The 24,765-nt window shown below is 41.9% G+C and overlaps 1 protein-coding gene across 3 annotated transcripts in view; it reads left to right on the plus strand.

Moving 5' to 3' along the window:
• The window catches only part of LINGO2 (leucine rich repeat and Ig domain containing 2), a 418,322-nt gene that overhangs the window by 7,782 nt on the left and 385,775 nt on the right, over positions 1-24,765 (plus strand). The gene's annotated exons all lie outside the window — the stretch shown is intronic.

A 24,765-nucleotide genomic window follows, 5' to 3' on the forward strand; every position in this document is an offset into this window, starting at 1 on the left:
ACATTTACTTTCTATTCTATTCTATCTAGCCCAGCTTCCATCAGCCCTGGGCCATTGGAACTATCTGTCTGGAGCTCATAGGAGCTGAAGTCCAAAACAGCTGGAGGCTACCAGGTTGCAGAAACTGATCTGGCCCTTATATACTGATAGAGATAATATACCACCCCTTTGTAAAAAGATTTCCTTCACCACAAGACCAGGGCCAGGATGTTTTGTGATTCTTCCTGCTAATTTTTGCTCTGAAAGAAAAGCACCAAAATAGTCTGTTTTTCTTCCTGTTGGGGAGGGATATTTGGGACTCTGCATGTTATGGTTAATTTGGCACAAAAATGCATAGCAAAAGTTTGCTTTTCTAACAGGGAAAGCAATCTTTTTGCTGATAGGGTTTTTCCATAGGCATCACATTTATTTAAAGAGTAGCTTTCCTTTATTAGTATAAACCGTAACATCTGAAATAGCCGACCCCGGCTTTAATGAAGTACGTGCCGTGCTCTGCTGCAAAAGGGTACGCAAAGCCTATTCTTTTTGTTCCCTGAGAGATGAAGCTCTCGTGGCTGGTAATTTATGATACTAGACAAAAAGAGAACATAGCTTGCTGTGCAGAAGCAGAAAAATGCTTAACAAGCAACAAAACAAGTAGCTAAAACAGCAGCAAGACAATGCAACTTGTCTGCTGGTACCTTAAAATGAAACCACAGATTAAGAGCTGTGTGTTGTTCCATTACTATCTTTTCAGTGTTATTAAGCGCCAGTGTTGAAGTTCCTCACATGAGGTATTGTTATATTTGAAAATACATCTATTATTATTCATGGGAGGGAGGGGGAGTGTAGCCTATTCTCCAATTTCATTGTAACTGAAACTATTTGAAGGATAGGTTAAAATTGAAAACAGAGCATTGTGAGTAGTATCAAAATGTCATCCTTCATTTTTGACATCATAGAAATGCATATCCGTTTGCTAGATCAGTGTTCAGGCAAAATACAATACATGTATCTTGGTTCAAGGGTGCATTGCAGTCAGGCCAGGAAGCTCTTAAAGAGTGCATGGGACTGGACAGCTGAGGGGCATGTCCCAGGGAGTGTCCTGAGAGTTGGACAAACAAGTCTGGAGGCCTCCATTCAGCCTCTGTGCATCAACTTTTCCACCCTTACATTAGATGATGATTGATGGGGAAATGTTCTAAACTGCAACACAGTTCCTAGGGAGTAGACCCTACTGAACACAGTGGCAGTGCCAGATTTACGTATAAGCTAAACAAGGTATATAAGCTAAACAAGGTATAGCTTAGGACCCCACTCTCTTGGGGGCCCCTAAAAAAAACAGGAAAAAACCCTGGATGTACATTTCCAAAATATAAGATAAAAAGCAAATAAAATAAAACCTACATACAGCAACTGTGTTTCATGTTGTGTAGGCTACTAAGATGTAAGTACTGGGCCCTGCCTCGCTAGCCTGCTCCCTAAAATATCACTGGTTTGCTCATTTCTAAATATAGGGTGCCTACATTCTGCATGTGCAAAAGGCTTTTGATACCTATTAGATCCATAAATTACCATATTGCATATATTCAACACAAGAAACAGCAACAATTTGTTGTTGACAAAGGACAGCTGGACATATAAAGGGCCCCATTACCTTCAGTAGCTTAGGGCCTCATCAAACCTAAATCCGGTCCTGCGCATTGGTACTCATTCCTGAATTAACTGCTTGATGGGATTTCAGATAATCCTAGCTTGAGCTGAATGGAGATCTGTGTGTGCAACTGAATATTGGATGCATTGCAGAAGTGATTTCTCACTTAGCCCATGCTAAAGATTTGGAGTCCCTTATGCAGTTAAAGTTAAAGTTATTTTAAGAAGAAGACATATGAAGAGCTGGCTGGACCAAGAGATTGGACCATTTTGTCCAGCAGGGGTGCCAACTTACTAGCTTACTTTTATGCAGACTTCATTAATTTCCATTGTATAGTTTAAATCATGTATTACAGCCCTACCCTAAGCTGCCTGAGACAGCTTAGTTGTAATATCATTTAATTTATTGTTACATTTTCTACGTCGTGTGCCAAAATGAGTTGACCTACATTATGAATTGGGGGAGTTGAGCATTTGGTTTTTCCCCTCAGGCAGACAATTGCATTGGAACGGCCTGAATATGTTAACCCTCTTTTCTAAATAATTTGCTGAATTCTGGTGTGGACTCACATAATTAGGAACTTTTTTTTGTGGGAAGCAGCAGATTAACTGAGAATCTGTTCAGGAAAGGTAATGCAAGGCTCCAACCTTAGTTCCATTGCATCATTCAAAAGCTCGATTGGTTTGCAAATAGCTTCCTCCCCATTCCCTGCAATCATCAAATGATACCCTGCTCTGTATCACCTCTTTTACAGATTTCCCTTTTTTTGAGGAATTTGATCTTTGTGAATTCTGCTTGGATGTGCTCCACTCCTCTTCAACTCATTCATGAACTAGAGCCTTGTGACCAATTAACATGCAACCTGTTTTGATATAAAATCCTTTTACTTAAAAAAAACCCAAGCGTTGAAATGTTTAATGGAAATGGATTTTTGTGTCATGATTTTTAAAAATGGGATGGAATGGTCTTATGGCACACAAAAGTGACACAAGCCATAAAATACACATTTGTGTGGGACTTCAGGAATAAATGTTTTGATTCTGGCACCCAAATGTTTGAGCTCGTCCCCTTGGATCCCTCACAACCAATTTTGAAGCCAGGTTAAGTCATATTTTTAATTCTGTTGGCATTCAGGCTGGGTAAGTATTTAACAGCAGCATGCTAAAACACCTGACAGCATGTCTTATGAGGGTGTTCTAAGGTGGTTTTATTGCTGTTGCTGTTTGTGTAATAAATGTAATCTTATAGATATCTGCTCAGAAGTAGGACCAAATGAGTCCTGCAGGAATTACTCCCGGGTAAGTGTGCTTAAGATTGCAGCCTTGGTGATTTTAAATTTGGCTTTTATTGTAGTGTCCTTTTATCCTGACCGTGTTTTAATTGTGCTTTCATTTTTATGTATTATTGTTTATCAATCACTTTGGATTGAAGCAAGTATTACTAAGGTAATAGCTAAACATATTCTTATCAACCACTGAGAAATTTCTGCTATGAAAACTGAACACCTACATGAAGGATTTAGACCTACTATGTGACAGCTAGACCTATCATTTCAGCCTGACATGTGGTCCAAATGCCTTACTAAACATTAGGATAGAATGCCCTTTAAATATCCTTTGTGGTTGGATTGCTATCCTTTGTTCACTGGTTGTTGTTTTTTTATGGAGAGCCTGGGTGATGTCTCTGACAAATCAAACCCCTGCACATGGCTTTAAATATTGTTCTTGTTTCTTACTGTGGTGTGTATTATATTGCAAACCGCCCAGTGATCCTTGGATGAAGGGCGGTATAGAAATTGAATAAATAACAATTATAATAAAGGAGTTGCAACTACCAGCTTGTCCTGTGTGGAGAGGCAAAGCGCTATTGAGGCTTTTCAGATCTGCTGTGATGAGGGGATAAGTGAATCAGTTTATTTCAAGTTTTATGACATATGCTGTGAGCTCCGCGATTCTGACCGGCTTGAAGCTGGGGTGCCAGTTGCTGTCAAATTAGGAAGAAGAAAAGGTGGCAGCTGTGGAAGGCACTGTCTGCAGGGAGCAATCTGAGAGGAAGAATGCCCCCCTCCCAGTCCTTTGTCTTTTGAGCAGTGTTTCCCAAAGTTGGGTCTCTAGCTGTTTTTGGACTACAACTCCCATCCTTGCTAGCTAGCAAGACCAGTGGCCGGGGAGAACTGGGGTTCATTAGGGTAAATGGGATATGGGGGTGCTCTGCAAGACGTAAGTGTAGCATGCAGCCAAGCCCATAGCCCCGCATGCAGGGTAGTTCACTGACAACCTTTCAGTGTATGGCCAGTGACACCCATATATATATAACCCCTTTAAGGGGGGGGTGAATCACCACTTCATGTCCCCCCTCCCCATATAGGGAAGAAAAGACTAAAGGATTCCACCCAAGGCCATAACCACCAATGTTGTGACGAATTGCTATGGGGAAGACAAAACCTGCCAATGCAGGGAAATTTCTTCCATTTCCTTCAACAGCAACCAGTCAAAGACCATAGCAGCGCCCGCTAAACAGGAAGAAATAGTTAACCTGCAAACAAGAAACACTAAACAAAGGGAGGGTAGGGAGGATGAATCTCCAGAGCCGACTGCCTGGCTATTGTCGGCTCCACCCCCTATTTCGAAATGGGGCTGGCCCCACCTCCCAGCAAGAAACTTGATCACTGAACCTGGGTGTAAACCTCCAAAAATTAACACTGAGAGGCAAACCGGCCCCTGTTTGCCAGTAAGATCCCTGGGAACTGTAGCACTATGTGTGATCCCGCAATGGGCACCCACAATGTAAAGTGTGAGTGCTCACTATTTGAAAGTGAAATCATGACTTGTGCTAGCTGTTTCTTTGATATCAAGAGGTAGAAGATACTTCTGTTTTTTGTTTTGTTTTGTTTTGTTTTTAATGAGCTCATCATGAAGTGCCTAAAAGTGTCTTTCTAATGTACATGCCTAGTGCCAGAGTGCAGGTGTCATATGGCATCTGATCCATAAAGTTTAGCATCAGATTAGTAGTCTTTTAGCAAATGAGTGTGTCTCCCTTTTGACCTATGAGAACAAAATGTGTGAAGTGTGTCGCACTTATAACTTTCATTGGCAAAGCTGGACTAGTGCCTAGAATTTGGTCAGTGTTGTTAGAACAAAAGGTGATGATAGACGGCGCATGAGAATGCCCTCTGTGCTCCTGCACGGAGACTCTGAACTAGGTAATTTCTCATCTCAGACCTCTAAAGTACAATCTATACGAGATTGATTATTCTCAAAAACAATGAAGAACATAATACTCTGTCTTTGGATGCTGTGTGAGAGAGAAAGGATTCAGAGAAGAAGTTTTTAAGTGTGCAATTCTGTGAAATGACTATTGCATAACCTAATAGCTATTCTCCTGGATCCCTGATTACATCTTTACAATTGCCACTAGACCTCACAGAGATCAGCAGCAATTAGAATTGTATTCCCTTTAAAGGGAAATTATGTGTTTTAATGCTGAGTGTTTAATCTCAGAAAACCCAATCCTAATATTAAGGAGGTCTTTCTAAAAACTAGTAAGGGATAGTTTTTATTTGCAATTCTGAGCATCTGTTCACGCAGTTATTTCTGAATTGAAAAAGTCATCCTGTGGTAACTCAGGAATGAATATGAAAGACAGCTTATGAACCTGTTGCCTCCCCCACCCCACCTTGCTTAACTTAAAAGCAAATGAGCAAAATGTGTTAAATCAATCTGAGGGTATATAGCCACAGGGTACATTTTTGGAAGACTTTAAAATTCAAGCTTTGTAACCCACCTTTCCTCCTCAAGATTGTCAAACCATCAAAAGAAATGTAGAAAGCATCAGTTTAAGTGGGTTGCTGTGGAAGATGAGGAAAATCCAGAGGATTCACAGATAGGGGGAGAGAGGGCAAGACAACAACAAAGGCACACATGAACCTCAAGCAAATGCTGATGAGTAAATTATTACTACAGGCAAATTACTCAACACATTTCACCAAGTGTCTTCATGAGAAGCAACAACTGAACATTTTCATATATCAAAAGATGGTTCCTAGAAGCTTTTGTTCAGACCACATCAGGCACACGAACCAAAACGGCTAGAAAGCACATTTTGACATATGAGAATGCTCAGTTGTATAACTCCTGATGAAAACGTTTGGGCAAAAAGCTTTGGGCAATTCATTTGTCACCTGCCTGGGGTTCACCACTCTTTTTCTTTTAAAGTCATAGAATCATAGAACTGTAGAGTTGGAAGCAGTGGCGTAGCATGGGGGTGCAGGGGGGCCGGCCGCACCGGGCACAACATCTGGGGGGGCACGCTCACACTCGCAGCTCTCTGCCCCTACCTGGCTCACTCAGAGTTATGGGGCACAAATTACTTGCCTTGCCCCGGGTGCTGACAACCCATGCTACGCCACTGGTTGGAAGTGACCCAATGGTCATCTAGTCCAACCCCCCGCAGTGCAGGAATCTCAGCTACAGCATCCATGACAGATGGCTATCCAACCTGACATTTCAATGCAGCCCGTGTATGATGTCATTTTTGCTGCATGACTAACATGGTGTAGACTGAGGTTAGCTGCTACTGTGTTATTTCATTAACAAAGGGATGGGGTGGCGCTGCAGTCTAAACCACTAAGCCTGTTGGGCTTGCTGATCAGAAGGTCGGCGGTTCGAATCCCCGCGACGGGGTGAGCTTCTGTTTCTCTGTCCCAGCTCCTGCCAACCTAGCAATTCAAAAGCACATCAGTGCAAGTAGATAAATAGATACCGCTGCGGAGGGAAGGTAAATGACATTTCTGTGCAGGTTTTTGTCAGTGTTCCGTTGCACCAGAAGCGGTTTAGTCATGCTGGCCACATGACCCAGAAAGCTGTCTGTGGACAAACGCTGGCTCCCTTGGCCTGAAAGCAAGATGAGTGCTGCAACCCCAGAGTCACCTTTGACTGGACTTAACCGTCCAGGGGTCCTTTACCTTTTACCTATTTCATTAACACTTTTAGAAGAGCAATGTGTGAACAAGTCCACTGGCACTTTCTGATGCTGAGCATCAAACAAAAGCTAAATGCAGTGTATCTTTTGGAGATAGTAACATCCTTATGAGTGTTTTGTGTTCTACCATGTCTTTAGTTTCTTCCCCCATTATATGTTCAGCTGTTGTAACTATTCAGCAAGGGGAAGGAATAACACTGACATTAGAAGCCAGAAAACCCACTGGAATTCAGATGAATCCTAAGAGACAACAATAACCATTTGAAAGCCAAGAAGATGAAGATGAAGTCATCACCTTTAAAGCTTCAGCTTCATCTTAGATGTTGTTATCAAGAGCCTGCACAGCATCTGAGTTTACACACTCCATTTGCTCTCATTCTGTATGCAGACTTGCAGGCATATCACATATTTAGCATTTGACAACAGTGGAATTGCTGCATCTTACAAGGAATCCCAGTGTTGTACAAGAATTTCTATTAGCAAGGTGTTAAATGCAGATCATAGGTGAAGGAATATGAATTATTTTGATCTATATGGCATTAGAGCAATGAGATGCATAAATAGAGACACCACTTCCATTCCAAGTAGACTCAAAACCCTTTAAGCTATCACCCATATGTCACCTATTTACTAATCCTATTATCGTCATTAGTCTATTGGTACCTTGTCTTCTACTTATCTGTTGTTGTGCATAGCAATGGGCTATAGGGACAAGCATTTCCCCAATGCTACTCTATAATTTGTCTCCTCCTTGCCTGTTTACACCATCAGAGAGGCAACTATGAAGGAAGACTGATATAATAACGCTCAATGGAGCTGGTGGTAAATATTTAATTGCATGTTTTCATTGTGCTCTGGTCCGTTGCCTTGTGCAATACTCAACATTAATTAAATTCTAGGGGAAAATGTATGAACTCCTTTGGGGAAACTAAATTCTAGCCGAAGAGATTCTGGCTTCTCCTGTTGGGTAAGCCTTCAAATGTATCCTGGCTTTGGAACGATTGAGCAAAAGCATGGGGAAAACAGGCTGGATATTAGCTGAGGAGCCACCAAATTTCTAGCAGTGGAAGCTATGGCTTCTTCTCTCTCTCTCTCTTGCATATAGTGGAAATCTGTCCATTAGGGCAAATGGGGCATTGCCCCACTAACCTCAGTCTACACTTAGCCAACCTCTACCTGCCTGTTCTTACAACACATCCTGGGGTTGCATTGCCTGTCACCTTCCTCTTCCCCAGTCTCAATGTTGCCCTTGTTAACCTTCGCAAGACGAAAGGTGGGCTCTGGTTACCATGAGCTGTGGTTGTGCCTGTCATCGGTTCTGGCTCCACATACTTTGTAACTCAGTTTGTTAGAGCATAGTGCTGAAAAGGTTGCAGATTTGACACCCCCCCCCCACACACACACAGGATAGCTGCATTCTAGTTCTGCATTGCAAGGGGCTGACAGGAAGATCAGGGCATTCACAGGTCAGAGAGGGAGACGCGAGGCTAATGTGCAGTTTATTTCTTTATTAAGGAAGGAAGAAATGCAAAGAGACTCATAAAGGCAAGTCACCTTAATGAAGACATTGCTTGAACTGGCATGCGGTCCCTCTTTCACTCTCTAGCCCTCTGAGTCAGGCTCCTCCCATGTAATCTTCTGCTATGGCGCATCTCCCTGTGCCTGTCTGGCTCGTTGCTCGACAACATGTAACATCCTTCGCATTCTAGGAGTAAGATGGGCTAGAGAGCCTTCGGCAGAGAGGCTGTCATGTTGGAACTGCAGGACAGATACAGGGTCTGCCTCCGCTCTGTTGTCTGTTGGAGCCTGCATCCAAAATGGAAAACCCATCTGTCTTCCCTCTGCTGGACCACCTGCCTACTTCTGCCTCTTTGTGATCACTCAATCTGTCTGCTTCTAGTACCTCCCAGCTTCTCTCCACCTCTGAACTGTGGCCCACCACCAGGATCCAGGATCTAAGTCATCTTCTGTGCCTTCCCTGGGGGGCTTTTGGTTGGTTGATTTCCACCACTCTTTCTCATCTGTGTTCCTGACATAGATGATCCTTGGGGTCATCTATAATTCTGCTGATTCTGTGATTCCTGTCTTACCCCCCCCCCACCAGTCCAAATTGTCCTGTTGAACTCAGTGCTTCTCAGGAAATATCCTATGGGTTACACACTAAAATCTCCTACATTTGGGTCAAAGAATAGGCATTCTTTGGAGCTGACATTTGGATACCATCCTCTCATGAGATGCCAGGTAACTGGAGCATTGAATGTTGACAGCCCCATGTTAAATTTTTACAGAGCATCATTCTTATTCCCCTGCGGAATAGACAGCTTATAAATATTTGATGTCTCAGCCGAGAGCCTCCCCAAAAACCTCATCAGCGTTTCTCTCAAGACCAGAGGGCCAAAGAAGAAATTCCCAGAATCCCCCATCCCTCAAGATTTGCGGTGTGGAATTTAAAAGCAATTTCCCTGAAGCTCTTTTAGAATTGATCACCTCCTATGATGTCTCTGCTGGATATTCTCTCTCTCTCTCTCTCTCTCTCTCTCTGTGTGTGTGTGTGTGTGTCTTTGTCTTTCCTCTGTGTCTCTTTCATTTCTCAAACATTGAGCCTTTCTCCCTGAATATGTGCCCCTGTTTCCTTAAATTTGCAGGGTATCTTGATGCCTGTTCTAACAACTGTTGTCCTGCTGTTTCTGCTGGCTGCTCTCTGCTTAAACCTGTCAGCCTCCTTTACTTATACATCATGGAATCACCTTGCAGCTGTTTTGTTCTCTCTGAAAACTGCTAGTCTACCCAGAGCTGCTGATTCAGCTCTTTTCCCCAGCCCACCTCCCAGCTGTCTTGCTGTTGTCTTGTGGAAATATCTTCCTCCTGCCTGAAATAGCTCCTTTTTCCCCCCTTCAAGGGCAAAGCAAAAGAAAAATGGGCCAAAGTACAGTTTTTGATGTGGACCCTTCTTTTAAACTTTAATATCTGGAGCATTCCATATATACGCTAGGAAGGTCAATTCAGTTATTTGAAACTTTATAATATACTGTTGAATACCTTATATTCTCTGAGGTAGAATACAACACGGGTCCTTTAAAAAGAAATGTTTGTGCTTATTTTCCTCACACTTACCTGTTTTTAGCTTTTGGGTTTTATTTTATTGCTATGGGAGATCAAGACATATACGATAGGCTCAGAGCACACGTTAGTACTTCCTGTAAACCAATATATTAGCCTTATTTTTAAAGGCACACACTGGCACCCTACATGTTGGCATGGGTCCGATTCTCCTCCTTTTTTAAAGCCTACTTTGAGCTGTGGTCAAAGTGATGAAGCACCTCTCAGGGCAATGTGGAAGGCTAAAATAATGTTTAGATCCAGTCACCCCATGCTTTTCAGAGTGTTGCTCTCCTGCTACCCACTACAGCTAGATAAACCACAACAATGACCGCTCCCCACATTAAGTGGGGGGGCGCCCTTTGTGTGGTCACACACAGCCCCCTGGACCCTATGTGGCACCATTAGCGCAGGCTTGGCTTGGCCTTCCCCAGGTGGGATACCTGGAGATCTCTGCCTACCTCTGCCAGTTGCCCAATCCCGCCTGGGGAGGTGTTGCCAAGGTGATCAGGCCAGGTAGCGGGAGGGACCACATGCCTGCACAATAGGGGGAGGGTCTTACCTGGGAATTGTCAGTTGCCTCCAAAGCTTCTCCCACCCTACCCACCCTCAGTTAAAACTTCTGTTGCAGGTTAACCTTTTCTCCTCAGGTACGCGGGCACTGCTATGTCAAGGTTGCTGTTGAAGGGCCAGAAAGGAATTCTCCTGTATTGGCAGGTTTGCCTTTCTCATAGCAAAACGTCACAACTTTGGCGGTATCAGACCATGGGCGGAATCCTTTAGTCTATCTTCCCTAAATGGGGGAGGGTGTGCAGCGGTGACCCAGGCCCCCCTCCTCTTTGCAGAAGCAATACCAGGGTTCCCCATTAAAGGGGTTGTTTGAAGGGAGGCTTTGGCCGTACGGGGCGGGCTCTCTCTGCTTGAACATATGTTCTCCAGAGCTAGCCCACCCCACCACCCCACACTGGATAATCCTGATGTTCCCCAGATCCCCGGCAGGAGACTGGGAGGGATAAACACCCAATGTCTGAACCAAGGTCTACCCACATCTGAAACATAATAAAGTTGTGGCCAATTTTAATCCCACAGCATGTCTTGAGTCGTTATTCCACACGGGGGCTGCCCAGGGTTTGGGGGACTCCGCCTGTCCACACAATGGAGGATTCCTTTCTTCCACCTAGTGCAGCCAATCCGTTTCTGGGTTGTCATGTTCATTTACCTTTTTTTGTGAATGAACAACCTTATCCCCTCCTCCGTACCTGGAGAATCCCCCATCATGGGAAAAACACTGCCATTATTATTGGGTTTCTCCAGTATACATCCAGACAGATAGGCGCTCGAACAACTGAGCTCCCTCTTGGCATATATGCTAATAGATACGTTCACCGGCACCAACATACTTGACAAATGGTTTCATTTCATTTACTTCACACGCCATTTCACTCCAAACTCTGCCTCTTGATGAAGTCCTGAACCATCCAATTAACGTGTGCTGCATTTGAAGGATAATACAAAACTGTGAAGTCTCAAATGGCAAAGCTTTCTATCCAGATTGCCGGCATAAAATGTCAGAAGTATGACCAGAGCTGTATATATATCGCAGTTCCTTGAGGAGTAGCATACTCTGGGAACTGTAGAATGTTGAAGATGCAGTTGAGCATCACTTGAGGGAAAACAAAGAAACCCAGTTAGTCCACTCAGAATCCTAACATCTTCTGGCAGATCCAAAATTGTCCCAATTTTCCAGGGACAATTCCAGAATTACAGGAGCCAACCTCAGTTCTGATTTGATCCCAGAATGTCCCAGCTTTCCTTTTTCCTTCCCTCCATGTCTCAGAGAACAATTAAAAGTGCAAAAGCTGAGTCCTGCTTATACTGAAAATAAAATACCTGCACGAAATGAAGGAAATGGTGAAGCTGGCATACAAAGCCCTTCCTATGTTTTTGAAGGAAAAGGTCACCAATCCACTTTATTTTTTTTAATAGTAATGCTTCCATAGCCAGCCATTTCTTAGGAAATGCATGGCGCATTTATTCCTGTCTTGTAAATGGAGACTTACACTGTCTACTCAGAAGTAAGTCCCACTGTATCCAATGGAGCTTGCTCCCAGGTACCAGGGTAAAGATTGTGCAACCTTACACTGCAATCCTAGGCATTTTTACTCAGAACTAAGGCTTCCAAACATGACTTACAAATGTTTAACCTGTTACTATATTGCCAAACTGTCTATCAAGGATGCCTTTCTTACATGTGGATGTAGCAGCTAATCTAGTTGCTAGAACCCATCTTTGATATAAATTAGCCAGTTCTAATACCAGCAAGCACCTGCAAGCTGCCTTGAGCCTGTAGTGAGGAAAATGTAGCCATAAATTATTCAAAAACTGAAGTGATGGTCTTTTGAAAGAAGCCCCTCATATTTATCTGGTGAGGAGATAAGTGTCTGACTGATCAATGTTGAATCTTTAAATATATTGAGGTGTTTTTTTAATGAGACACTTTCTTTGAAGGCTCATGTGGAAATATCAAAGTTCTAGAACAACTGTACGAAACCTTGCTACATTAAAAGTGGCTTTTTTATTAACCCTGCCTTAAAACCTTTCTAAAGTGAAGTAGCTCAAATTCTCTATGGAGCTGATGACTCTTGGGTTGTAGAACTGGGAACATCGCAAAAATCCTTATTTAAAAAGCTTTTTCTTTTGTCTCCTGACAATCCAGCAACTTTGATTCAGGCTGAGGTCAGACTCCATTCAACTAGAGTCCATGCATGTTGTTCCCTACTCAACCAACTGTGCAACCAACTGAAAGAGACCCCAGATAGCCCTCAAAACCTTGCATTATGGTATATTATAAAATGTAAATCTTGGGTCACAAGTCACTTCAGGTCCTTCCTTAAGCTGAAAACTTGAGATTGGATTTTTTAATCAAAATATCCTATTTGATAGGGAAACTAACTTATATTCTATTTCCTCCCCAAGCTGGTGGAGATAATTTTAAAAATGGCAATAATAGAACCTATTATCATCAGGCCATGATTATTTTTCCCAAGCTTAAGCAAGCTTTCATGGCTACTTGCTTCCAAATGAAGCTAGTTGTCATGATCAGCAGGAGATCCCATTGGACCCTGTTGGCACAATGGATTTGTATTTGGAGTTTCTGAGGTGGAAGATCTACCATACCATAGTTTGTTCTGCCCTTTAAATCCCTTGATGTTGATCACCTCCAATCAAGTCATTTCCCAGAAAACAAGGCCATTCTCTGAAGCTCACGTGCCCATAGGCTTTCTCTTTGCACCTCAACAGCTTTGCAAATCTGAGTGAAATATACTCGGAGTCGAGAGTGGATTTCATGCTCTTTATCCAGCTCATAGTGGTGAGGAGGAATGGAAGTTCCCCCAGGATGTCTGCTTTATATACATTATTTACACAATGGGCCCCACATGATTAATTGTGGGATTCTCCTGTAGGCCAATCAGGTTGTGGATTCACTTCCACCTGGAGCTGGATTGGGTGGCTCCTGTGGACCAGTCATACTGCTGGCATTGTTCTAGGACCAATCAGACTACTGCATTGTGAATCCTGTTGTTCTAGGACCAATCAGACTGCTGCATTTTGGATGCTATTCAACTCAGTACATAAGACTGAGCAAATGATATTTTAGATCTGGAAATTAATTGCTGTGGTGATGTTTCAATCCACTGAATCCATTTATATATCTGGTTGTTTTCTTGTTCAATGTTTCTAAGTTTTAATCTCTCTCTCTCTCTCTCTCTGACCTGTGAACAACCTGCTCTGCCTGTTGGCCCCATGACAGACACATTACATGGGGAAGCCATGTCAGCACTGCTCGTGTTGCCAGCCCTTCATGCTATTGAGTTTGCTTGAATTTTTCAAATAAGCAGTGCAATTTATCTCTTGCCGGAGGTCTTTCTGATCCTCTTGCACTGGAAATAAATATAATATGAATAGGTTTCTTATTTCTGACGTTTTCACTGGCCCTACATACAGAGCTAATGATTTATTTCAGGGTTTTTTAAAGGAATATTTTTAGACCAGAAATTTGAATTGTGTTGACATGGTGATTCATAATATTTCCATGTCTGTAATATCTGCAATAATAATAGTGCTCCAAATGGTGGTGTGAACATATTGTGTATGAATGCTGCTTCTTGTTTAGGCTCAGTGTTAAAAGCTAACCTCCCACTCGTGGGTATGCAATCTCTTGAAAGGCAGTGGAAGATAACAATATGGAGGAAGAAGTGTGTCATGTTTATAGGAGATTCTATATTTTCCAGATTTCCTTTTTAAAAATTTTTACAGTTCACATCCCACTTCACTAAACTCAAGTTTTTTGCCCTAAAAAAATTCAAGGAGGAGGAGAAGAAATGATCCCAGCCACACACATTTGCACTATCATTCTGATTATCTACAATATTCGGCACCATTTCTGCATGCCATTTCTTCTTACTCTCTTGCTCCCTTATTAAGAATTGTCATTACTTCTTGGATTTTGTTTTGGCCAATTTCTTTAAATACTGTATCATGTAAGTAGGCCTTTGAAAGGTTTAGCATCTTAAATAATATGGATTGATTTTTCTGAAGGGAGACTCTTCAATAAATACACTTAATCCTCCAGCTTGCTAAAAAAAATATGCCTGAAATACACCCTACCTCTCTGACAAGGAGCTTCTAAAATTATTGTGTTGAAATTACAGTGGTACCTCGGGTTACATACGCTTCAGGTTACAGACTCCGCTAACCCAGAAATAGTGCTTCAGGTTAATAACTTTGCTTCAGGATGAGAACAGAAATCGTGCTCCAGTGGCGTGGCAGCAGCGGGAGGCCCCATTAGCTAAAGTGGTGCCTCAGGTTAAGAACAGTTTCAGGTTAAGAACAGACCTCCAGAACGAATTATGTTCTTAACCCGAGGTACCACTGTACTGAAAAGTTTTTAAGTGGTCTTTATCAACTCCTTTCCTTGTGTCTGTTGCTCTAATAAACATTGCTGCTAAGACACAGACTAAATATATATTTGTTCATCTGGGCCTTTGAGAAAAGAATGCCTAGTGTAATGTCAGCTGGTAGTATTATTTGGATATAGCTTTTGAAGGATTTATTTGAAAGGTATTTGTATTGCATAGATTGTGTGTTTATTATGCTCTTTGATGCCATCAGCTCCCACAGGACGAAGGACAGTATGAAAATGAAACAGATAAAAAGGGTTTTTTTGTGGGGGGTGGGATGACACACATTAAATTTGTTAGGTTTTAATTAATAAATTCAGTTGGCATCTGAATTTATTTGAAACTTTGCAATATATGAAATTGTTCTGTACAGGCAATTGATTTGTATATAGCTGTACTGCTCCCTGTTCAGAAAAAAACCACAATAACCTCTCCTAAATGCATCATTAGCAGTCTTCCACATCCAAGCCTCACTCCCATATATACAGATAATCCCCAGTCAAACAGTTATTATAGAGCAAATATTTTGTCTACAAAAATGCATAGCACTGTTGAGCATAACTTACAACCAGCTCATTCATTCGCCTCTATCTAGGGCAGTATAGATAGCATCATAAATACAGCAACATAACTGCTCCCTCCCAGTCTGTCACACACCATGGGGGCCGTGATCTACATTGGTTCAGTCTCTGATACTGAGTGGCATTGTCATAAGCCAAAAATAGCTTATCTCCTGAGTTTATGCCAATAAAACTCAGAAACGTGAAGCATTAGGAGTCCAGTGTTGTTTACTGCAAAGCAATAGGTTACAGTAGGATCGTTCTGCAAAACTTCAGCCTGGCCCGCTGATCCAGGCAGTGGTATTTATAACTTTCCAAACAAAGCATTTCAATTTTCACCAATCATATACATCATTACCTCATTTCACATTTTACACATGCACAATAAGCACTAGCAATTTCTACTGATTAAGTTCTGATTCCCACTGTGTTCTGTTGCATTGCATTAGTGTGCATGTTGGGAACCTGTGTTACTTGTAGCCTTTTGCACCATGTAGCAACTTAAGTTCTAGCTTTAAGCTGTATCTTTGTGATTCACATATTAGCTGTATTTCTGCCCCCATTTGGGGGGGGCAGCAACTTGCAAAATTATTAGTTTCATAAAGCAACAGGCTACCATTACTTCTCTATTAGAAGCACACTCAATGATTTACAGGGGTACACATTATCACATTTATTGTGGTCCTTTGGGCCACTACCGCAGCATCAGCAACACTGAAACTCACAAGAAGATGGCAACCCAGACTCTTGCTCTGGGCCACAAAGCCGTATTACCAATCAAAAACAGCATCCTGGTGACTGGGCACCTAGGAACAGGGTTGGCAAGCACATGGAATAGGAACTTCCCTGAACCAAGATGTTTCACCAGCAGCAACAGAAAACACAGAGGGTCAGCATCTTCACTGTCCGCATTGCACTGTGCATGTTTCTTGTACACATTAGTTGACTGAAGAACTGCATTGCAAAACCTGGAGAAATGCCAGACGGCTGTGTTTTGATTTGTGCACTGTTTTGGAAAGAATAAATTACATGGCCTCACTTTAAATATGAACTGAATGGGATTTCTCCCCTATCGCTACCCTATATTGAGTCAAACGGTGTAGTCCAGGTAGCCTGGTATTATAAACTCTAGGTTCTCAAAGTGAAGTTCTACTCAGAACACTCTGTCCCAGAGATCCCAGGCTAATCTGATGACCGACTCTCTGAATGACTGATTACTTCCTGCTTTGGGGATTGTCTGCATTGATAATGTAGTGCTGAAAGAAATTAAGCAGTGCTGATTCAGCACAAGTCAAAGCATTTTAGCACTCACGTACACCTGGAAACATGCCAGATCTTTCTCAGTTATCACACCGCAACTTTGGAATCAGTTACTCATCCGGGAGACCTCCCTGATTATTTCAGACACAGAGCAAATTAGACATATTTATTCACCTGGGGATCTCTAATGTATTCTTTTCTGTCTTGTTGCCCTTATTGATATAAAAGGTGATTTTATTATGGCTGTTTGTTTTACAGTTAGCCCACAACTTATGCAGGAGTTACGTTCCGGGGATCATGCCTAAAGCCAAAATCACATACTGTATAGTCAAAATCCGTTGGGTTCAATGTGGTTGAGTGGCTGGGGAAACCCAGCCAGATGGGTGGGGTAGAAATAATAAATTATTATTATTATTATTATTATTATTATTATTATTATTATTATTATTATTATGGCAGTTGGGATTGCTAAAGTCCTTTTAGCAATTCCACCCCTTTTAGTTTAATTTTTAATTTTTGCCATACTCATAAAGCATACGAGTTCAATATGTGTAATTTGTGGGCCTTACTCTATGCGTTTTTGTCATTGTTTGATTTTGGTTGCCAATGTGGAGAACCTGCAATAAAATGTTGCAGTGTTTCCTCCTTCCAGACTGTTCATGTCTTCCAGGCGCATGTCTTCCAGGCGCAGACCACAATCTCAGCTTTCTTCTCCACCCCCACCCCCCACAGCTGACACTGGATAGGTCATGGATGCTGAGCATGCTCAGTCCTTGTTGGTCTTTCCTACCCATCTCTCTCAGGGGTTTTTTGAAGGGATTTTGGTACTTAGTTTGGGGGTTTACCTGAGTCACCTGGTGCTCTTGGAAGGCATAATACTGCAATGTACTGCTGTCTGTTTTTATGCTATGCCTTTGACTCTAATTTTTTATGTTGTTTATGTTGTTTATGTTCTTTTCTATTAAATGACTAACTAGGTAAATGAATTTAATAATAGTAATAGTTCTATTGATCAGTGGCCTCATTTTTCCTCCACTCTGTTAGCACTCACCACCTGAGTTCATCATTAGAGGGAGTGATTGCACATAGCACTTGAAGGATGCTCAGTGCCCTTTGTAAAAATAAATGCAGGGACACCCATCAGGGAGCCATGATTGATTGCAATCTCCTTTTGAGTACTAGCATGGTAGCAAATAAAGGTTTGCCTCTGTGTATTATGTGAAACAACCTTCAGTGTACAGGGTGAGAACCGGAAAGGGACATTTTCTGGGGGGTGGGGGAGGAAATGCTCTAAGAAGTTTCATCTGTTGCCGATTAAAAAAAAATTCAACCCAAAAAAGTATCTGTTGACATAGAAGAAGTACATGAGGTTTTCCAAGCAGTATATACATTTTATGAAACAGAATAAAATACAGTTATGGGTCATGGACAGGTATCTTGAAAGCAGCCATTCTGGTGTTGTGTAAAGCATATAACTGAACAAATCCTCTCAAAGGAAGGGAGAACTTATTGGGCTGTTTCCTATGCAGTTGTCATAGATGGACATAATACAAATTTTGCTCTTGCTGGCTTTTCTCATTTAAAGGAAAATGAAATGCTATTCCTTCATGTGTATATATATGGTTACTAATTTTCATTTTTCACATCACAAATTAAACAACATAACTTACAACACATCAACCACGTTGCTTAAAAATATCAAATCAAATTATTACAATCAAATTCCAAAAACTATTTCCACATATCAGCTTGAGATCTTGGGAGGTTATAAATACAATCTTCTTGATGCCTTCATTGCTTGTTAATAATTAGCATCGATATGGTTCATTTCAACCACTGAAAAAGCCTTCACATTCCTTATTTTAGTAAGTTTTGCAACAACCCTGTTGCAATTAAGAGTGGTTTACTCAAGGCCACTTACTGACTTTGCAATGAATGTGAGTTTAAAATTGGGAACGTCTTAGCTCAAAATATTAGACCTCAAATCTTCAACAAACACGTCTGTGACTTAGTCCCATTGAACTAAACATGACTGAACTGTTAGCCACTATTCAGAAAAGGAGTGAGAGAACCCTATGCATTTATGTATTGTATTGCATGTGTTCAGAGTGTTCTTATATAGTACACCAGTGCCTTCCTTTCTCTCTCTCTGTTGTTCAGTTCACCATAATAAGACTGATACATCAATATTCTTCATGTCTTCGTGGGGATTTCCTGTTCTGAAGAGTGCATTTAGTTGATGGATGCTGAGTGCCTAGAAACAATCTATTCTAGCGAAGCACATAGAATTTGAGGGCAGCATCTTTTTTTTTGAAAAATAAATAAATTGGGCATTTGTAAGGTTGTATTTGCTGCCCTTTTTTATCTGTGTACAGCGGAAAACATTTCTGGAGTGAATGTGGCTACAATGGAAAAAGGACATCAGCAACAAGCCACCAAAGAATGCAATGTACCTTAGTAAAATGTTTTTCAGTCGCTTTGCAAATCTCGTCTAAATAGCGCATGCATTTCCAATGAATCAAGCCTGGAGCTATTTCCAGGGAAAGGAAAACGATAACTGAATGATAAGTGTCTTAATCTTCAAAAGAAGGAAATCTTGCATAGCAAATTCAGGCTGTCAAATCTTGGCATCATTTGCCTCAGCCAATTCTGAATAGCAAGTGGTGTGCTCCCCCCTCCTCCCTTCTTGAGGTGAATGCTGAAAAACTAAATTTAAAAGCAACACCTTTCGCCCATATGTTCTGTTTTCATATTCTCAGATTCTGACAGTTTGAGGAGATATTTCCATTTGTATCTTTTATGCTCTTGTCTCATATCTTTTCCAATTCTTTAAAGAAGTTGTCAGGATAATGGCTGGTTTTTGTCATTTTGTTCCTGGATTCTTTATATAGGGGTGTGTGTGTGTGTGTGTGTGTGTGTGTGTGTGTGTGTGTGTGTGTAACAAAATATTGACATACATGTATAAAATGTGTATTCATCAACAAGAGGCAACAGATGATGTCATGTGCAGCTGAATTTTTAGTTCAGCTATTCTTAGGGTCAATCTGACATGACAAAAACACAGGTTTGCCCGTTTATATTTTAGGGCTTCACTGGATTTTCATGTTAGAGCTTTGATGTGGAAATAAATGGCCATTTCTCAGGGTACAAAAAGGTCAGCGAGTAGCCACTGCTTTGCATATGCTTTCCTGCCTTTTACCATCTTTTCCTTCCCAAGACTGCTGCTTAATCTCTACCTCTCTGTATATTTGAAAAGATGTTGCCCCCACTCTCTCCTTTTCTTTGTGCTGTGAGGTGATGTGCATATTAATGCACACTAAGGCTCCCTTTTTAAAAATCCCACCGCTGTGCATTAATCTCACCATCTTCCTCATCATGCCTATTTGTCTGCTGCTCTCCCACAAGGTTGTGCCCAAAACAGCTTCCGGCATTTCAGATGAACAGCAATAAATCTACCAATTCAAAAATGTAAGTCAGGACAACTGCAGATAATCACACTGTCAGTAAATATACCTGTGCTTTGTTAGCTGCACAGGCCCAGATTTAAACTGCCATTTTTAAAATTTTAAAACTCTGGGTGGCTTAGGACATGGCTGCTTGAAGGATAACTGTCTACTGTATGTACCTACCTGGCAGCCAGCATGTGTGATGGGGCAGTATTGCCCTCCCAACACCAGCATCGTTGCTACTTACCTGGAAAGGGTGAGGGGGCAATGAGTTTTGGGCTGTGTGGTTGTACCAGAGGGGTGCTGTCATCAATCTGGCACTCTTGCCAAAACATCCATCGGCTCCAACTTCACTGCTACCCACCCCAGGCTGTTAAGTAAAAGGTAACCGTTAGGTCCAGTCACAGCCAACTCTGGGGTTGCGCGCTCATCTCGCTCTATAGGCTGAGGGAGCCAGTGTTTGTCTGCAGACAGCTTCTGGGTCATGTGGCCAGCATGACTAAGCTGCTTCTGGCGAACCAGAGCGGCGCACGGAAATGTTGTTTACCTTCCCTCCGGAGCGGTACCTATTTATCTACTTGCACTTTGACATGCTTTTGAACTGCTTGGTGGGCAGGAGCAGGGACCGAGCAATGGGAGCTCACCCCGTCATGGGTATTTGTACCTCTGATCAGCAAGCCCTAGGCTCTGTGGTTTAGACCACAGTGCCACCCACGTCCCAGGCTGTTAAGTATAGTGATTTAATTCACCGAAATTGTAAATGCTTGTATGCTTTACAGTGGTACCTCGGGTTACATACGCTTCAGGTTACATACGCTTCAGGTTACAGACTCCGCTAACCCAGAAATAGGACCTCGGGTTAAGAACTTTGCTGCAGGATGAGAACAGAACCTCCGGAACCAATTAACTACTTAACCTGAGGTACCACTTTACTATGTGTTTAAATTGGATGGGTTGGTAACTGAATTCTAGAGAGTTCTCTAGTAGTTCTCGTGTGATTTGGCTAACGTTGGTCACATGGGAGGTATCTGGCGAAGGAGACACTCACTTTTATGTGAAGCAGGAGGACTATGTTTTAGAATCCACTGTGAACACTGCTAAGTTTAATAGAGTGTTGGAGTGCTTCTTCTCTTCTTGAAAGAAAGAGAGCAAAGCTGCAGGAGGAGGTAAAAGTTAGAAATTTGTCATAGGAGATACAAGGTATGGCCTAAGTGAGATACAGAAGATGGAGTGATGAGCATCAGGAGGATTTTGAGCATCACATGGCAGTTTCAAACAAAGATGTGCTCTCCCAAGCCCACATTCCCAGCATGTTTGCACTTCTGTTTCAGTGATGTCTATGCTGGCTCAATCATGTCCACAAAATGGAAGATGGCAGGATCCTCAAGGATGTGATTTATGGCTTCAGGCACCGGGCCCATTGGCAGACAACTCTGTGTTACAAAGATATCTGCAAATGAGACATGAAGGCTGGCAGCATCAACCTTGCCAAGTGGGGACCCCTTGGAGACAGCCACAGTGCTTGGAGACACACCATCAGTCCATATATTAACAGCAGTGACCAGATGAGAATAACATTGGGAGGAGCACATAGAGCAAAAACACCATGGTGTATCTGCAGTATCACAACCCGATGCCTTCATCTGCCACAGCTGCAACAAAACATGCCTCTCCCGTATTGGTCTCTACAGCCACAAAAAGCGCTGGAATTCTCCAAAAGTTTGACATCACCCCCAAAGGCTCACTCCTCCATTTTCTCCCATGACTGACAGATGCCAACAACGTAGCATTTGTGTAGAAGATTACACAAAGATTTCAGCATGCTGCTAAAATAATTGTTTGCTCTTTATATCAGGTTGCTTAGCAGTCTGTGGTTTCACATGTTATAACATTTTCGCCCAACTTTGTCCTAGCTGTCTTAAGCAGAATATGAATCGAGCAAATGTAACACTCCTTCATCCTTTGCCATGTACATCCTTTGCCATTGACTAGGGCTGGGTGATATATCAATATATCATCCAAAAGCGGTTTGAAGTTCATATCGTGATATCGGTTTCATATTTTTTTGACCTGGCAATATGTTGTGAATCACAATGTGTGTGCATGTGTGTGCGCTAAGCAAAAATCATGATGCAAGAAAAACCATGAAGTCAACCAATGCCTCAACATAGCTTCATTTTTATTTCAGACATCACGATATATCAGTATATTGCAGTGTTTAGTTGGTGATATGTTGAAAACCAGATATCGCCCAGCCCTACTGTTGACCAGAGCAAAATTCATTTGTCAATTATCTAGAATTCTAGGCTTTATAAAAAAAATTCTGTTAGTTGGTTCAATCAACCACGCATACTTAGAAACTCTCTTCAAACTTCCATGCTCAATTTGTGCCCAGGAACCCTGGTGCTGGGGCTTGCATGTACACCCATGTCCTGTCAACCTTTTGGGCTCTTGCACTTCAGACAAATGCATGAATTTGGTTCTAGTCAGTCAGTAGTGGTTCACCCATGATCCTTTATCTGAATTTGTTAAAACTTGCTGAATTTAATCCACACTCTTTCGGCTTTCTGCCAAATTTGTGAATTTACTCAACCAACAATCACTGTGCTGAAAGCGATGTGAAGAAGTGTGAAATTATACTGGTCATATTTGTTTCTTGATGGCTCATAAATGCATGCAGATCATCACTTAACTAGTAAACAAGCCTGTCGGAACAAGTCCCTTTTGTTTGACCTTTCCAAATTGTATTTGCCAGCACTTTTGTGCTAGCTTTCCATGATGCATCTTCAAAATGCAGTTGGGATGCTAAATGATATATAGGCTGTGAGTACATACTGAAAATATCTACTGAGCAGTCTTACAGTTGGTTAACCGGATATCAAAAGAAGAACTTTTACCAAGATGCTTTTTCATCTTCCATGGATGTGTCTGTTAATATTACTTTTACTACTGACAGCAAAAGGATATGTTGTACTTTAATTCTGCACTCTGCCTTTTATCTTGCATATTAGAAGAGCTTTTTAGCTTCCTAGCTTCCTTGTTGCCCTAAAAACTCCATTTGCAAGGAATTCTAAATGCTTTAAGGTATGCTGGAGAAGTTTGCTCATCAGATGCCTTCTGCTCTGCCAATTTCTGTTCATTTCCTTAGTGTGTCCATCTCTTCCCACCCCCAAAGATTGTAATCATGGACAGATAGCTGTTTTGACTACCTTGGTACATATGCAGAGATAAGAAAGGATACCTACCAAATACCTCCATCCATTAAGCTTCAGAGTAGAAATGTAGAATCCTAGAGTTAGTCAGGAATGTGGCTGGAGTAATTTTAGCATTTTCCAGTGGCATTCATACATTTGAAAAGGCCATGATTTATCCATCAGCAATGTTTATTTCTGAATGTTTAGCAGAAAATAATTTTAGTTCTCCTGTGAATCTAAGTGATGAGACTCTGGGATGGTGGTGGCAAAGATTACCTATTTATGTCATTATGAACCTGTTGCTACAGCTAATTGACCATGCAACAAAACAATGAGTTCAGTCTGAAATGGTAGCCTTATGCCATATGAAATAAGCTAGTGTTGAGTTCATCAGGGAATCTGTAAGCCTTGATTGTTAGACTGATTCAAGGCTGCTGTTCCTAGTTACCCCTTCTTTTGACAAATTGTATAGTAGGGATAGATAACTGCAGGTTTAACATCTAACTCGCAGTTATAGTTTCTGATTCAATAACTTTGTTGATATCAGGGTTTTTCCCGGAGCCGGCATACAGCTTCCGGGTCATGTGGCCAACATGACTAAGCCGCTTCTGGTGAACCAGAGCAGCGCACGGAAACACCGTTTACCTTCCCGCTGGAGCGGTACCTATTTATCTACTTGCACTTTGACATGCTTTCAAACTGATAGACTGGCAGGAGCAGGGACCGAGCAACAGGAGCTCACCCCATCGTGGGGATTCCATCCGCAGACCTTCTGATTGGCAAGTCCTAGGCTCTGTGGTTTAACCCACAGCGCCACCTTCATACATGGTGGCATACCATCACATTAATTGTCTGAATTCTTTGGAAAGCCTGAATATTCCAACTCCGAACTTAGCGAGGAGGAACGCTGGCTATTGAAGAAGAAGATGGAGCTATTCCTGGTTGCATGGACACAGACTTGCTTCCCACAGAACTAATCTTGAGCATTAACGTTTCCAAACCAGCTTCAGATATTTATTCATGTGCATCCGCGTTGCTTGTTTGGTGAAAACATACAAAAAGCAGAGCTTCATTAAGCAGGAGTCCCTAGCGAATGAAGTGGCAAAAAGTATTGCAAACATATAGTTAGCTACAGTGGAAGGGAGAAGCATCCTTCCATCTCGAAAAGAAAATAAAAAGTTCAGAGAAGCATCATATGCCCTCCAACATTCCTCAAATGAAAATAGGGACATTTCTCTCTCTCTCACACACACACACACACCCCACACAACTGACTGTCCTCAATCCCACATTTTTGGTCCCTCCCACCAAGGCAGAGCATTTCCTATTGGAAGAAGGGCAACTGCTTCCACCACCAACAGGGAACATGTCAGTGTTTGGGGGGGGGAAAGGTTCTGACCTCCCTTTGTCGCCTCAGCTTGGTCCTTGGACCCTTGTCGGCATAAAAGAGTCCATGAGAAAAGTATCCTTGCAGAGTACTTTCTGCTTTTATTCTTAAAAGCCTTTCTGCAAAAGCGACTGACCAACTTTACACACATCAACACTACCAGCTTTCGCCAACCAACCCAACAACAAACTTAACATTTCTCACTATACAGTGGTATCTCGGGTTAAGTACTTCATTCGTTCCGG

The sequence above is a fragment of the Podarcis melisellensis genome, assembly GCF_964234715.1.
Source record: "Podarcis melisellensis genome assembly, chromosome: 17".
Lineage (NCBI taxonomy): Eukaryota > Metazoa > Chordata > Lepidosauria > Squamata > Lacertidae > Podarcis > Podarcis melisellensis.